Below are 15,404 nucleotides of genomic sequence, written 5' to 3' on the forward strand. Positions count from 1 at the left end.
GTAGTTGGTAAATAAAATATTGTAAAAATAGTTGTTGTTTCTCTTTCGATGAGTGCATTAAAGCACCACACAGCATTCAACTCCTTGCTCACAGACACTTCAGCAGGGCAGATGGTTAATCTTAAACCTATGTCCTCCAGTTGAAGGACACCTTCACTACGGACTGTGCCACCCTGCTGCCCTCGTTGTGTGCGTGGGTGTCAGAGATGAAGGCAGAGAGAATATTGCAGATGTGTCACAAAGTGCAACACAGCAGTGCTCCTCTATCAGTGTGTATGAGTGTGTGCGTGCGAGAGGTCACTGGTAGTCTCTATGTAAGTGGTGGGGATGTTTGGCCTTCTGTCTCACATTAATCAAAGAGCAAAGGACAGCGCTCAGATTCATATTTTATATGATGCATGGCACTTGGCAAGATGCCCTCCTCTACTGTGCTATTGGCAAAGTGACAACCATACAATGTACCAACGGTGTCTAATTAATGCTAAAGCAGACACAACAGAATTCATGCCAGCAGGGAGTGCTGTATAGATAACTCAATCCATCAGCCTGAATAAATCTATAGATTCCAGTGAAGTAGGTCTGTTTAGTCATTTCAGTGCCAAAGTAATGGTGTCATTTCTCCTCTTATTCCACTGCACCATACTAACGTATTATTTGAATGTGTTTGTTTTGCAGTAACATAGATTGCACAAATTCTGCCCTGACCCTGCCATTTCTGTGATTCTTTTTTTTTTTTTTTTTTTTTTCTGTATACACCCGTCAGCTTCTGAGGTGTGTATTATTTGCAGTCAGTGCGTGGCTGGCAATACACAGATTTGTGCTTTACTAGCAGCTTGCAGGTACATGACCTTGAAAGCAAGACATGGTTCTACACTGGCTGGCACATTGAAACGTATTGGAGGCCAATGGTTGCTAATCTCCCATGGTCCTACCTTTGAAAAGATGTGTTTGATAACAGTGCCAGAGGGTGCGTGTGTGTGTGTGTGTGTGTGTGTGTGTGTGTGTGTGTGTGTGTGTGTGTGTGTGTGTGTGTGTGTGTGTGTGTGTGTGTGTGTGTGTGTGTGTGTGTGTGTGTGTGTCGAGGTTCAGAAAGAGAGTGAGGGGAGGGAGGCACATATAAATACAGTGCAATACAGTACGCTTTTAATGCTTTGGAGGAGTTTTGGGAATGTGGTGAGAATACCTCCAGGAGAACAGTTTTAATGTCTGTGTCAGCTTTTAAAAAATATGTTTTACTTTGTAAATGATGGAGCATTCATTTTAATGCTCCTGTATCTCACTGTCTGAGTAACTACGCCAGCCAATGTACAGTTCAAAACATTATAGCACCCTGCACTGTTCAAATCAGAGTAACACAAGTGTCTGGATGCATTTCATTGCTGTTGGAATTTGTAATAAAACAAAGACTCGTGATATTGCATTGTGAGTGTGTTAAAGGTGTGTTAATTTGGCATTAAGTTACATTCTAATAAAACATTTTCCTCCCTACCACTTTGAAAGGCTAATACGCAAAGCCATCTAAATGTATGTGCTGGCTCCCATTCGTCACATCCATTATTCATAGACAGGAGGGAAACCAGTCACACACTTTTAGACCTGCAGATGCTTGTGTCTTCCTCCTCGCCTCTCTCTCTCGCTCTTTCTTTTTCTCTTTTTATTCTCTCTGTACATCAACAAACCGTGTTTTTCCTTCAAATTATCCCCCTCTTGTCTTTTTAGACTTTGAAACCATTATACTTTTCTCTCCTTTTTTTCTTCTTCCCCTTCAGACATTTTGTCTTTTCTCTCAGTCCTTAAATCCATCAGTTGGATGAGGTAGACTTTTATTGCAACTTTTGGAAGATGAGAGCCTCACTAGTGGAAAAAATAAATAAATATATATATATATATCATATGCCTCATCCACTATAGTCAATAACAAGCATGTTTGATAGTAAAACATTATGTTTACATGGTAAAATTGATCAGATATGGTGGAGTCCTGCTTAGTCCGGTCTGTACTAGATACCCCATTGTTTGGACTATCTGATACTTTATGGAATAAACACTCTGTTTTACAGTGATCATGTTCAATACGTCCAATCCAATGACAACAGTGGGCTAAATTTGTGAGGCAAGAAAGACCAATGAACTCTGTGTGCAGAGGAATTATGAGTCTCTCTGAGGAGAGCTGGAGGTGATGTGGTTCATTTTCAATGTATATCACAGATTCTCTTGTTACACAAGATATTAGAAACACGTGTCCACAGTAAACACAGAATATATGTCTCCCTGGAGAGATTGTTGAGAATTGTCTGCAGCTATCTCTATTTTTAAATGATACTGCGGGCTTTTCATTCCACCTTGTGTGGCCACGAATGGTTTCAGTAAGCGCTACCTACCAGGACATAACAGGCCCTTAGCATCTTTACTGTTTTGAGTTCCTACCACTCTCATTTGTGTAGTTGTCAGTTAAAGCAGGTTGTTCAGTTTTTCAGGAGTAAGTGGAGACTAGAAGAGAGGAAAAAGAAGGGTGAGTTTTGGACTTACTGTCACCAATTGTCCAGAAACAGGACTCTAAATAAAAGTTGACTTTGCTCCGCCCCTGTTGTATGTGTCTTAAATCAGTGTTAGGGATCACTTAGTGTTCTTAAAAGGAGATAATCAGCCGATGTTTAGTTGTTTCCTACACCCCGAGTTGCCCAAAAATCAGTTAATGCAAGTTTGATATCAATTAGCTGAACGCAGGATGTACCTGATTGTCAATACTCCAGTAGTTACGGAGCCTTGTTCGACGTCCAAGTTAAGTTTCAGCATCAGCAGTCAGTTAACACAAGGGATAACTCACTTCTTCTTTGTCTTCTCAATTCTTATTCATGACAAATGATGGATGATGAACGTTAAAAAGTCGAGAAAAACAGAAAGCCGCGGACACGAAAGGCAAGAAAGATCAGGTGAGATTTAATCTGAGGCCAACGGGTGAACATAGGCTTCCACAGGTGACAGATTAGACCAATTGGCTCTCCTTTGCTACATGATAGATGATATGTGTTATGGTTTCCAGCACAGCACCGATGTGTTTTGTTGTGTTGCCAGCGTGTTTGTTCCTCTCCAGTCTGAGTGTTACACACAGAGACATACTCATAGCTGTAACAGTCACAGGAGATCGCATAAAGAAGATTAAAACGACAGCAAAACTGGAAATCACTGAGGACATATTTGATGTACTGCAGAGTGAACTGGGAATTTTTTGTTTTTGAATTCAGCGGCATAAAAATCTGGGCCCTGTACACACGGTATGTCGTCTCAGTGGGCCCCTTTACCTTTCCAATACATCCGTGGTCGCGCCTGTAAGAACGGATAAGTCATCAAATATAAACCCACTCATCTGCAGTGGTTATTAGTAATTAGTAATGAAGTGTGAGGGAAAATCTGCGTAATCTGAACCTCAGCATATTTCAGTGCAGTTTTCTCAGCATACTGTGACTGCTGAGTCAGTCTTTCACTGAGGTCATTTGTTATTATCTCCATCAGGTTTTTTTTTTAGTCCTTCATAATACTGTACGCGTAAGACAAAGATGCAGAGTCATTTTTCTCTGGCCCCTACTCTCAGGAAGTATTACTAGTATATATGTATTACTGTATTTAATTATGAAATATCATATAGTCAATATGATCATGTGTTTTATTTGCAAATTTAGGTCAATTAGCTTCCCCCAAGCTTGCCCAGTCTTTTTGAACTAAAAAGCAGAAAAACCCGAGCTACCTAATGCCATAATGCATAGATACTGTATATGCAACAGATTCTCAGACGTTTGACTAGACTTATTGTCTAATATATTAACTCAGAGTTATTATACTTCTCTGATGCTGCTGATGTTTTTTTTTTCCTCATTAAAATTCATCAAAGCACTACAGAAAACGAATCATGTTTGAACAGTTATTATGAAGAAACAGCTTGAAATTGTAAAATACCAGACAATATTAATAATGTCCAATAAAACAGTATATAGTGTTATTAAACCTCTCGGTAAACTAACAATTATAATATTAGCTTGCTGTCCCTGTTACATATCTGCATTAAATCATTTTGAAACACAAACTTTGTCTGAGCAACTTTTCACATGATCGTTTTCCGATTTTTGTTTTTCTGTTGCTGTTTTGATTTTACTTGTTTTAAAATGATATGACTGCTCTGAAGTTAGAACAGTGGCTGGACAGTGGCTCTTACCCTGCAATCGTCTGAGCTCGGACTCATATTTGATCTTCTTTTAATCAGCTGATTGTGTGTTTTATATATGTAAAATATGCAGTTAACAACGGTGTGAATTTGACCTGCCCAAATCTAAACGGGTAAATACTGAATGCATGAAATTTGAATTGTCTTCTGAAACAGTTCAGATGACAGCAACACTATAATTTCCTATTAAGCAGGGCTGCATTCAAAAACAGATTTTCTGATTAATCAACATTTTTATTTTAATGACCCAATATTGATTCTTAAAATTTTAACATAAATCTTTAAATTTGCGATTTTTCTCAGTATACATGTATTACATCTGCAGTAAATACTTGTTGGTGGTTCGGTTAGACCTCCGTGACGTGTAAAATGTCTTCTTTGTGTAAATTGGGGTATTATAATGTGCAAGCAAAGGTTCATTTTGAGTTGAATTACAACCACCTTGAGTTACGATAGTCCCGTAACCGGTGATGTGAATAGTGGCTGTCTACGTAGGCCGACCGCAATGGCTATCTGGTTGTTGATCAAGAGATCTCATTCAGGGATAGACTGGAAAAAGACGCTGATCTTGCTTGTTGCTATGAGAAATGAAGTCGAGTGAGCTGTATTTTGTTTCTTCCTTATTCAGTCCGTCTCTGCCAGGAAGCTAATGTTAGCTTGCCAGCTGTCTGCAGATATGAAGCTGATGTCCTGACAACACAAACGGTGCAGATTAATTAGCACGCAGACTCTGTTTCTGTCCTGTCTGTGCTCAACGTAAAAGAAACATCTGGTCCTGGCAACTCACAAGTAACTGCGAAAATTGCTTTATGCAACATTGGTGTTCATGTGATGGAACTGAAACATCAACCAAAATGAATGTAATCAAATACAAGTGAAAGAAAATCAAATCTGGACAATGAGAATCCAAATCAATTAGAATCAGTGCCAACATCCAGCCCTGCTCCATGTTGTTTAGGTCCATTGTCTGTTGGAACATAATCCTTTAACTGGCTTTGCATTGCTATCATAACAGCAGAACTTGTGATTTCTGTTAAGCCGCTGGCTGTCACACTCATGTAAATGAGACTATTAAACTGTTTGGCAGCTACAGCAGCATACCTAAAAGATGAATGTCTGTCCTTTCCAAGATCTTCTGGGTATTGAAAAGTCCAGTTCAGTCTTAAAAAAACAGAATATCCTTATTTCTCTCTTCGTACATCATCCCCTCCTCTCTAGTGAATTCATTCACTCACCTCTCTTTCTCTGCCACACCCCCCCCCCCTCATCTCTTCTCCGGTCTCCTTTGATTTCACCTCTTCTTCCCTTTTTTCCCCACATCTCTCATTTTGTCTCTTTTGCTTTTGCAGGGGGCCACAAGCTATTCTGCTGACTCAACATTTATTCCCTCATAGTTTACCCCTTTACTCCATCCTGCTTGCTTTCTGTCCTCGCTCTGTCTCTGGTCCCTCCCCTCGTACTCTTTCCTGCCTTCGATCTCTACAGCCAGTAAATTTCCTTCTCCCACCACTCCTTCCCTTCCTCCGTTTCATCTCTTCTCAGTTATTTGCCGCTAAGTAGAAGTACAGTATCTCAGTGCTGACTTGTCCTGCTAAAATTAGATAATGTCCTGGCTTATTAACACCCTATACTACTGGGCAGAACTGGCCATGCTCCAACAACCAACAATCCACATTATCCCTACAGCATGGGGAGGTTACAGTTTTCACTGCGTATCACTGCTGTGGCTGCCCTGCCCGCTGGCTCACACCCAGACTAACATTTCTTAACAGAGCAGAGATTCTGCTCCAACTGGCCACAAACGTTTTTGTCACAACATTGTGCTTCACTGTAATAGGTCAGTGAGGGTGACTGTCCGCTCTGGAGAGGATGGTGGTTAGTTGAGTTCTGTGTAATGTGTTTTTCTGCGATGCACAAGCCCCCAAAAAATAGTCAAATTAAAAGGCATTGTTTTCTGATATTCTGTTGTTGTTATCATTCTGTGTACAATGTCCATGGGCTGTGAGCGCTGATTTTATAAACGCAAAGAAGTGCCTCTGCAGCCCTCATTTCGCAGCGTCTTTCCGCTCCTAATCAGCCATTTACCTGCGAGCAATCAGAACAGGCCTCGTTCTTTTATTTGAATGGTGATGACTGCAATGTTGAACTGTGCACCTCAGCAAATGTCGAGAATGTCATCTCGCCGAATCTTTGGGACAGGGGCCATAATAGATGTAGGGGGCTGTAGTGTGTGTGTGTGTGTGTGTGTGTGTGTGTGTGTGTGTGTGCGTGTGTGTGCGTGTGTGTGTGTGTGTGTGCGTGTGTGTGCACGTGTGTGTGCGTGTGTGTGCGTGTGTGTGTCGCAATGCTTTCCAAGGTGATCGTGAGGAAGCTGAGACAGCGACAAATACTCCGTCGCCCCAACACAGTTTAATTGTTTGCCTGCATAATAAATCAAATGTGTCAGGGGGGATTATTTATACAGGGAGTGTGTTAAACAAATGAATCACCAGTTTGCTCAACTCTACGTTTTTCTTGCCGTGTGTAGCTGTGTGTAGGAGCCCGAGGGTTGCATTTGTCTGTTATCTGCTTCTGTTTCAGTATGATTGCATGACAAGACTTGTGGGTCTTCCCCCCCCACCCGCCCCCCCACACACACACATGTGACTCTGAAATTCACGAGGGAGCGTAAGTCTCCTGGCGTCTTTGCACTCTCCGTGTCATTGATGTATCAGGTGCTGCCTGAATGCTCTGGCAGCAGAAGGGCAAAGGAAAACAAATTAACACAAATAAGTCATAGGGCCTCTTAAGCGCTACAATGTGCAAATCTCTAAAGCCCAAAGGGTGAAGACCTGTGTCCAGGAAGCTTTTTTAGATGGGAGTGTGCACCAGCACCTTGGTGGGATGCTAGTCATTTTTCCTGCTGTTGCTAAGCGACAGTTGAAAGCACATTTTTACTCCGGTTGAGACATTTTCAAATTTTACTGACCGGTGTGCAGCTCAGCAAAACAAAAATCAAAAAAAGCCAACAAAAAATGTCTTGCCCTCTCCGTCCAGAACATGTTTTTTCTGTCACCTCAACCAAACAACCAGGTCAGCGTTGTACAGCGAGGTACTGGTGGGCGCACAGGACATGCTACAGTTCTGTAAAGACATAAATAATGACATACTGAGCGTTAGATTGGTCAGAAGAATAACTGATGCATTGATACGCTAAAATGTGTGATGTATACCAAAAAGCTTTTTATTAAAAAAGTAATAATGACATCATCAGCCGTGCTGAGTCAGGACAGGCTGACAAAAAGGCGAAGGTACGAAAGGTCGAGCTAATTGCTAGGGAATAGCTGAGCGCGGGCCACGGTGCAGGGCTGGATCACGGCCTGGAGGAATGGAGATGCAACTCCCTCAGCAGCCTTTCAATTTGATGTGAACAGCCGCAGGTAAGGCAAGAGAGAGGTGACATAGGATCGTTCTGGCACCCTGAGGTCAAGGTCGGTTGCCGTATTATGGATGATTAGTAGGGTATTACCTCAAAATGGACGCTGAGTAATGTGAGGGAAAGGAGCTGAGCTCAGTCCTTTGTGGATAGTGCTGGATAGTCCTTATTACTGCGTAGTTTTCTTGGCCGTTGTTATTTCCCCCGTCTTGCTCATATCCTTTTTATTCTGATGTCGCTCTCTGTCTTTGTGCGATGCCTTCACTCCTGTTTTCTGCCTCCCAACTTCCATCGCCTCATCCCTGTCTGTGGGTCCAGTGCAGAGCAGGCTGTGCCCCGTGGCCCCGCCCCCATCCCTGGCAGGGTGATGTATGAGTGGCCAGCTTTGACGTCACTTCAGGCCCAACGTCATAGCAACTCAGTGCTCCCAGGCCTATTCTCTCTGGTGCTTTCTCTCAGTGCCTCTCCCTTATTCCTTTTCCTCTATCCTCCATTAATCACCTCTTTCTTCTTCTTTCTCTTTCGCTGTATATTCCTCTGTGATAGCTCTTCGGTTTTACATCGATACACAACCATTTCTTTATCATGTCTTTTCATCATTTGGTTCGTGTTGCTCTCCCTCTGCCTTGTTGTCACCCCTCTGGAACTTTCTGTTCCTGTTAAAAGCTGCATCATCCCCTTCATTTTATAATCAATTCCCCTCACAGACATACACCTAAACACAGGTATGATCTGTTTGACTGTAAACAGACAAGCAGCAAGCGAACCCCTCTGTTATGTGATGCAAAGGCTCATCTCTTTATTCACAAGATGAACTGTGTTCCTGGATGGTTTCACAAAACCTGAAGTCCGTTTCCCACAGTCAGTTCTCTCGATGACAGCTTTGCTTTGCCAGATGTCCAGTGACACACCTTTTTTTGTCAGAAAATTTGCCTGTGGCTTTGAAAAAAAAAAAAAAGAAGAAAATTAATAAGAGCAGTGTAAAAGTGGAAGTCAACTTTGACTTCCAGAATAGCTTGGGAAAATTTCATCAGACTTGACAAGATGTGAAGCTGACCCACTTTCTTCTTCCTGTCGTCTTGTCTTGCTGCTATCGCTGCCTGCGGTCAGTCTGTCCACTGTTAGAGTTGGTGCAGTATGGTGGGAGGGACGCAGACTGAGATAAAGACCTCGCTTGGCTAAAAAGGAATCAGAAATGCTCTCGTCAGCAACTGTGACACATCTCCTACTGAGGCTGCCCCATGTGGCTCGAGCTGAGGCACTTTAGAATAACTTTGGGTCATGTTTGTTAAAATGCTGGGGAAAAAATGGACAACTCAGATGTCAAGGACTTTTGCCTGCAAAGTGAGGCATGTCATTTCAAATTTCAAATGTATTTTGCTGATTGTTCTAAAAAAGATTTGTTTATCCCTTTGATATAATTAGTCTATCTTTCTATTCCTGTTCTCATCGTACTATTTTTGTTCCAAACAGCTCGATAACAACATGAAACCTCTCACTACTTCTGCAGGATTTCTGCAGGTACTGACATGTTTTCCCTTAGGGTATAGCAGACATTCAGTTACTTTGATGTCCATAATGCACCTTTGGTTACTTCCAAGATTCACAGACAAAACATCATGTTCATTATAGAAACTGTATGGCGTCAGATGTCTTTCTTTCTATAATCCGGTGAAATATTTAGTAAATGTTGTTATACTGTGTCAAAAGCCAATGATGTGAGAACAACCCACAGAAATTTAAATGATCTTATTTCCCACCCTGGCATGAAATCGCAGAGAAAAAAAAAATGCACCGCCAGAGGAGACATGTATTTTATAGGAAACACATTTTGATAGAGCATAAGTAAACAGCTACCCTGTGCCATGCCGGAGGTTTACAGAAACAAGGGTGAAAGCTTTCATGTACTGGATACAGATTGAATTACCAGCAGATATTGAGAGCAGCAGAAAGGGCATTCAAATAAATAACTCAAGCAGGGTGTTCAGGATCGAGTGGTCCTTTATCTGGCAATGATAGTTTTTAAGTAATTACTTGTTGATGAACTAATCCTATATTTTGTGGAAAACATTGATGTACATTTGCAAATGATTACTAAAATATTTGTTGGTCTACTTAGTCCTTTAGGAATCAATTGAACTATTATTTTCTTCAATTTTTGTTCTTGATTAATTGTTCTGTAAAATTGCGGCAAATGGCAAAAAATGATCATGGTAGTGTTTTACAATGTATGTTTTTGTCCATCAGCAAAATCCCACAAGATATGTTGTTTACTACTAGAAAAAGTAACAACAACAAACACGTTTGAGACGGGTGAATTTCGGACATTTCTTAATTGGATGCATGTGCATGTAAAGAGAGGAATTAAGACCAGACACTTATGGGGGGAATTCAGTCCACGGCCAATTTCTCTGCATGCATTAATGCTTAGTCTTCTTCTACTGTATGCAGAGTGTTTTTGTGCACTGCTGCATTTTTATGAGAATTAGTACGGCAACATTCACTCGTAAAACACGAACAAAAGCCAGTGTTTTCGTCTTTGATGGAGTGAATTTATTTTGCAGGATGTTTTTATGATCACGTCTGTGTCAGCGTGTTTGTGCGCCTCATGATAATGTGCATGTGGGATGGCTACCTCCCTTCAGAGAGAAGGCAATATGAGCAGTTTCTCTCTCTTTTTTAGACCTTGGAAGATTTGGTTGCCAGGCAACATTAGGACAGAGTTTTCAGTTAAGTCACTTGGAGTTAGATGGTCTGTACTGTTGGTGAGTCCAAATCATCCTATTGGGAAAAAACTGGATGATTTTGTGACTTGATTAGTTTTAGTTCCAATGAAGAAATCAGGCATCAGAAAAAAACGCTCTGCCCATAGAACCAGGCCAATCATTTATCCAGCCAGCGTGGGAGTGTCTCACCAGACACCAAATTGTCAAACTCTGTATACTGTGAAATACAGAGAGATTTATTTGGCGGTGATTGGCTGAATCAGCCTAGTATGAACTCATTTGGTAAGGGCTTAAATCTAATGGATGTTCATTTACATGTAAAAGTCCTTCTCTATAGGTTTGACTGACTACAGATCAATTTATCTACTCTATTTGTTGACAAATAGCATGAGGATTACCTTTATTTAGAACCAGTAATTCAATTGACACCTTAAGGTGGTAGACTGTATTTTGTGTTTATGCAAACAGCAGTGACACCAAGTCATTTGTGCTCTCATTACTTTTCCACTCTGACCTAGTAAACTATATAAAAGAAACGTTTTACCTTTAACTTCTGTTATAATCCTCATTAAATGAGTTGATCTAAACTTGCTCTCTCTTACTTGCACATTTGGCCTAGATTGACGTCAGCTTCCCTTTCCAAGCCTGTAACAGCTGAGCCTGCTGCAGTGTCCTGGAGGATGGCGGGCATACGAGGTCAAGTGGAGAGAGCATTGAGGTCCTCTGTCCTCATCCACTTGGTGTGACATTGATTTGGTGCGAGCTGATGAGCTTTTTGCCTCTCTCGTATCGTCAGTGTTTTTTTTTTGTTTTTTTGTACTTTTTCCAGTGTAAAAAGCTCTAAACTTCAGGAGATATCCAAACAGCATCGCCATTCAACTTCTTCTATCGGTCTCCGTGACAGCTGGTGTATATTTAAGAAGTTGTTATGAACCTTTTTGAAACCAGAACTGGCACTGTGGCAGTGAACATGTACTGCATGCATCCACAATCACAAGGTTTATGACATTTATGAGAAACTGGTCAACTTGAGTGTTACCTAACCAGCCATAGCAAGCTGTTGGTGTGTTGTCTCTGTATGGAACCAAAGCAGCAAGCTGCCTGCTGGATGAAGAATACACATCCTCTCATTGGTCTAGTTGCAGCTCATCTCTTCAGTCACACCTGACAACATCAGAAGTACATGCAGCACATTGGAGCAGAAGCTAGATTCTCCCCTACAGGCATTCGTGATACTGCTGCATTTAGATTAAAGTGGCTATAAAAAAAAAAAAAACCCAGCTGTAGAATTTGAGATTTACAGAGAGAAGTTTGTGGATGTCATATTACACTCCTTATTTGGAAGCCTGGCCCAGGGCTGCTTCACTTTTGATACCATTTTTGACACCAATGAATAACATTTGTCCTAATAATGCAAAGATGAAGACAGATGGGATGCCAGTTGTCTCCCTCCTCATGATCCTATGCAGTATTTGTTTTGTAAAAGGCCTCTCCTCCATCAGAGGGTGTCTAAAGTTCAGTGAGATAGAACTTAAGCTCTCAGAGCTTTAGTGAGGATGAGCGAGGTGGCTGGTAGTCATAATGCGTTTCAGGCTAAGCTATCTACATGATGATGGCTACTGGCTCAGCGGAAGATATGATCATGACGGTTTTGGTGGCGCCCTTCTAGTTTTATAGTTCAAGTCTGCTCCATCCCCCTTGGGGTTTATTGGCTGAAATCCAATGGAGCTGCTGGATTTTTTTTTTTCTGCTCAGTGCATCACATCACTGGCACAGAGATAAAGTCCGTTAATTGTCTGTTCAAGAGGGGGAGGCAAAGCTTAATCCACCTGAAGAGTCAGGGGGAGGTTTCAGGCAGCACATGGGCTACTTTGATATCTGAGTGGGGGGTGGAGGTGGCAGCATGTGATCCCGACTGAGCTCTCCGTTAGACCAGGGACCATGAGTCTGGCAGACTTTGATTCAATTATCGAACTTGTTAGCAAACAGTTGCTTATTTACACATCCAGCAGCTACACAGCAGCATTTGTATTCATGTAGAGTTGTGTTTGCGGCCATCTGAACTGACTGTAAGTCCAATATTTGCTCTCTATTTAGCGCTGCTTTAGACTCCACCAACTCCTGACAAAAGTATCTGGTCTTTTAGCTACTAAATGCTCCATTGTATATGTTCACCAGCTTTTTGATCACAGTTGCCAGCTGTATCTGAAAACAAGTTGCAGGACAGGAAAACTAAAACTGATTCATCACTTGAAGCAACCCTTGTGATATACAGCCAGTTGATCCATTGCTAATATAAAGATATTGATTGTAGCATCTTTGAGCGTAAATGCGATCGTGCTTTCACACAGCACCTTGTTGTCAGATACTGTACAGCTATAAGAGAATACAAGCCACTAGTGGACCATAGATTAAAATATATTTATAGCTGGTGTATTTATGTATACACGCACTTTATTGTGTGTTCAGGCCAAAATAAAAATGTATGTATAGGTTGACTTGGGGGCGTTCAGCTGTGAAGAAACAAGGGGTTCGATGCTGGCTCTGCTGATGAGCTGGCTTTATTCAGTGAGATGGTCACAACCCATTTCAGGAATGATTACATGTATTTCTACTGTATAGATTACACTGATGCCTGTCTGGGGGCTGAAGGCACAGTTTGCACTGTTGGAGATGACAACTTGATTGTTGGAGTTTTTATTCAATTCTGAAGTGAGCTCTTCCTGTTAAGGGTTAACCAAACCAACATCTCTCTCCTTCTGTCATCCTCCCTGTTTTTATGTTTATGTAGATGCAGGAAAGATCCTCTTATAATGGTTTGTAAATCTGTATTCATAAGTAGCTGCATGTGTCAAACGGTGCTTTACTTGGTTAGCTCTACAGGAGCTGGAGGCATGCAGAAACAGCCCACCGCCCTCCCCTTACACATTAACGATGAGCAATAGTGTCGTCCCTGGGTGGTACACCTCGACGTGCCCCCAGATGAAAAATAGCCACCCCCCACCTAAGTCCCGATGCTCATGGGAAAAATGAATGGATATAATCAGTAAGCTCACCCATTCACTCTTCTGAAGAATGCAAACTCGTTATTCTGTCAGTCTCCTCCTTCCAGTTGGCTTCCATCCTTCTGCCTCGTCTCTCTCCCCTCTGCATCTTTTACAGGGTTGTAGATCTCTGTTTAACTGTATCCTCTCTCCCAGTCCCTCTGCTATTATTTTATCATCTGCTCACATAATATCCACCTCTTCTGTGCTGATTCATTATCTATATATTTAAATATCTGACACTCCCCTTTCCATTTTTTTCTCCCGCGGTCCTGGTACATTTTTATTGCTTCACTGTAGCTCTGCCAGTGTCCCCCTATTTTATTTTGACTCCATGTATTCATTCCTTGCAAGCACTCTCTTCTAACATAGCTGTTTCTGTATAACGGTAGCCATCTATGTGGCTGAGTATTTCCTGAATTAGATGTAGTATTTGTTAACTGGCACCCAGGTGCATTTATTCTTCGAACATGTTCTCTTAAAATACAACGCTCACTGGTAAACGGATCTCTGTGGTATGAAGCTGTAGAGCAGGGGTGGCCAACCCGCGGCTCCCGAGCCGCATGCGGCTCTTTTACGTTCATGTCAACATTTGTGTTGTTGTTTTTTTTGTGCGTGTTCGCTTCGCTTGAGTTCAATATGGTATTTTCGTCAAACGCGCATGCGCATGAGGTGAAATTCCGCAAAGCAGGAGGTGCAAACCCGTCGGAGGAAACAATTAGGGTCAATTTCGCTCTCAAAATTCCGAAGCACTCAGAGACTGTCACGCTTGCATCGTATCACCTGGCTTGGAGCATTGCACGGGCTAAAAAGCCATTTAATGAAGGGGAGTTCGTTAAAAAAAAAAATGCCTCAGTGACGTTGTTGAAATCTTGTCTCCTGAAAACGACAAACTCAAACGGATGGTATCAGACGTCCAACTGTCCCGCCACACTGTTGGACACAGGATATCGGACATTAACACGGCTGTTGAACCACAGTTGCGCTCTGACCTTCAAGCATGTGCGTATTTTAGTGTCGCGTTGGATGAGAGTTGTGACGTACAAGACGAGAGTTGTGACGTACAAGACGAGCCTCAGCTGGCAATGTTTGCACGGTCTGTGTCAAAAGATTTGTGCGATCAAAGAAGAACTCCTTGATGTTGTGCCATTAAAAGACAGAACCCGTGGCATAGATGTGAAAGAAACAATGATGGCTGCATTTGAGAAGGACATTTGAGAAGGACAAGGACTGTCCCGAGCTCTCGGACCTCGAGTGGATTATGGATCTGGCCTTTTTGGTCGACACGCTGTGTCACTTGGACAGACTGAACCTGACCCTGCAGGGTGAGTTAAACATGCTGCCTGACCTGCTGCAAAGTGTGTTTGCGTTTGTCAACAAACTGAAGCTGTTCAAGACGCATATTCAAAAGGGAGATTTAACGCATTTTCCCACTCTGCTAAAAGCCAGCGGGCAAGTCACCAGCGCCGCCCTGAATAAGCAAAGAGCCAGATATGCAACGCTGGTTGAAAACCTGCGCGAAAGCTTTGTCATCCGGTTCCGTGATCTACAACTGAAAAGGCCACAGATGTTCCTCGTCGACCCATTTAATGCGGAGACGGACTGTTTGAAAGCCCCGCTAGTCACAGATGAGGCTGAGTTGGAGATGATCGATCTTTGTGAGGAGGACCAACTGAAACCTGCTTTAAGGGAAGGGACCATTGAGTTCTGGAAAAGTGTGCCAATGGAAAAATACCCCAATGTCAAACGGGCCGCGCTTAAGATACTGTCAATGTTTGGGTCAACATACGTCTGCGAGTCTGTGTTTTCTACCCTGAAACACGTGAAATCAAAGCATCGATCTGTTCTGACTGACACCCCTGTGAAAGATTGGTCGAGTGGCAACAACAGAGTACAAGCCAGATTTGAAGAGGATTGTTCAAGGCAAGGAATGACAGAAGTCCCACTAAGCAACATGCATAGTAAGTGAAAAACGCTATAGTAAATTATTATGTTTTTGT

The 15,404-nt window shown here is 42.1% G+C and overlaps 1 protein-coding gene across 4 annotated transcripts in view; it reads left to right on the forward strand.

Moving 5' to 3' along the window:
• stxbp5a (syntaxin binding protein 5a (tomosyn)) overlaps positions 1-15,404 on the forward strand; it is a 90,234-nt gene that overhangs the window by 17,605 nt on the left and 57,225 nt on the right. The window lies entirely within an intron of this gene.

The sequence above is a fragment of the Brachyistius frenatus genome, unplaced genomic scaffold, assembly GCF_029030835.1.
Source record: "Brachyistius frenatus isolate BFR_SWC_R1_liver_20210118 unplaced genomic scaffold, ASM2903083v1 Contig_38, whole genome shotgun sequence".
Lineage (NCBI taxonomy): Eukaryota > Metazoa > Chordata > Actinopteri > Embiotocidae > Brachyistius > Brachyistius frenatus.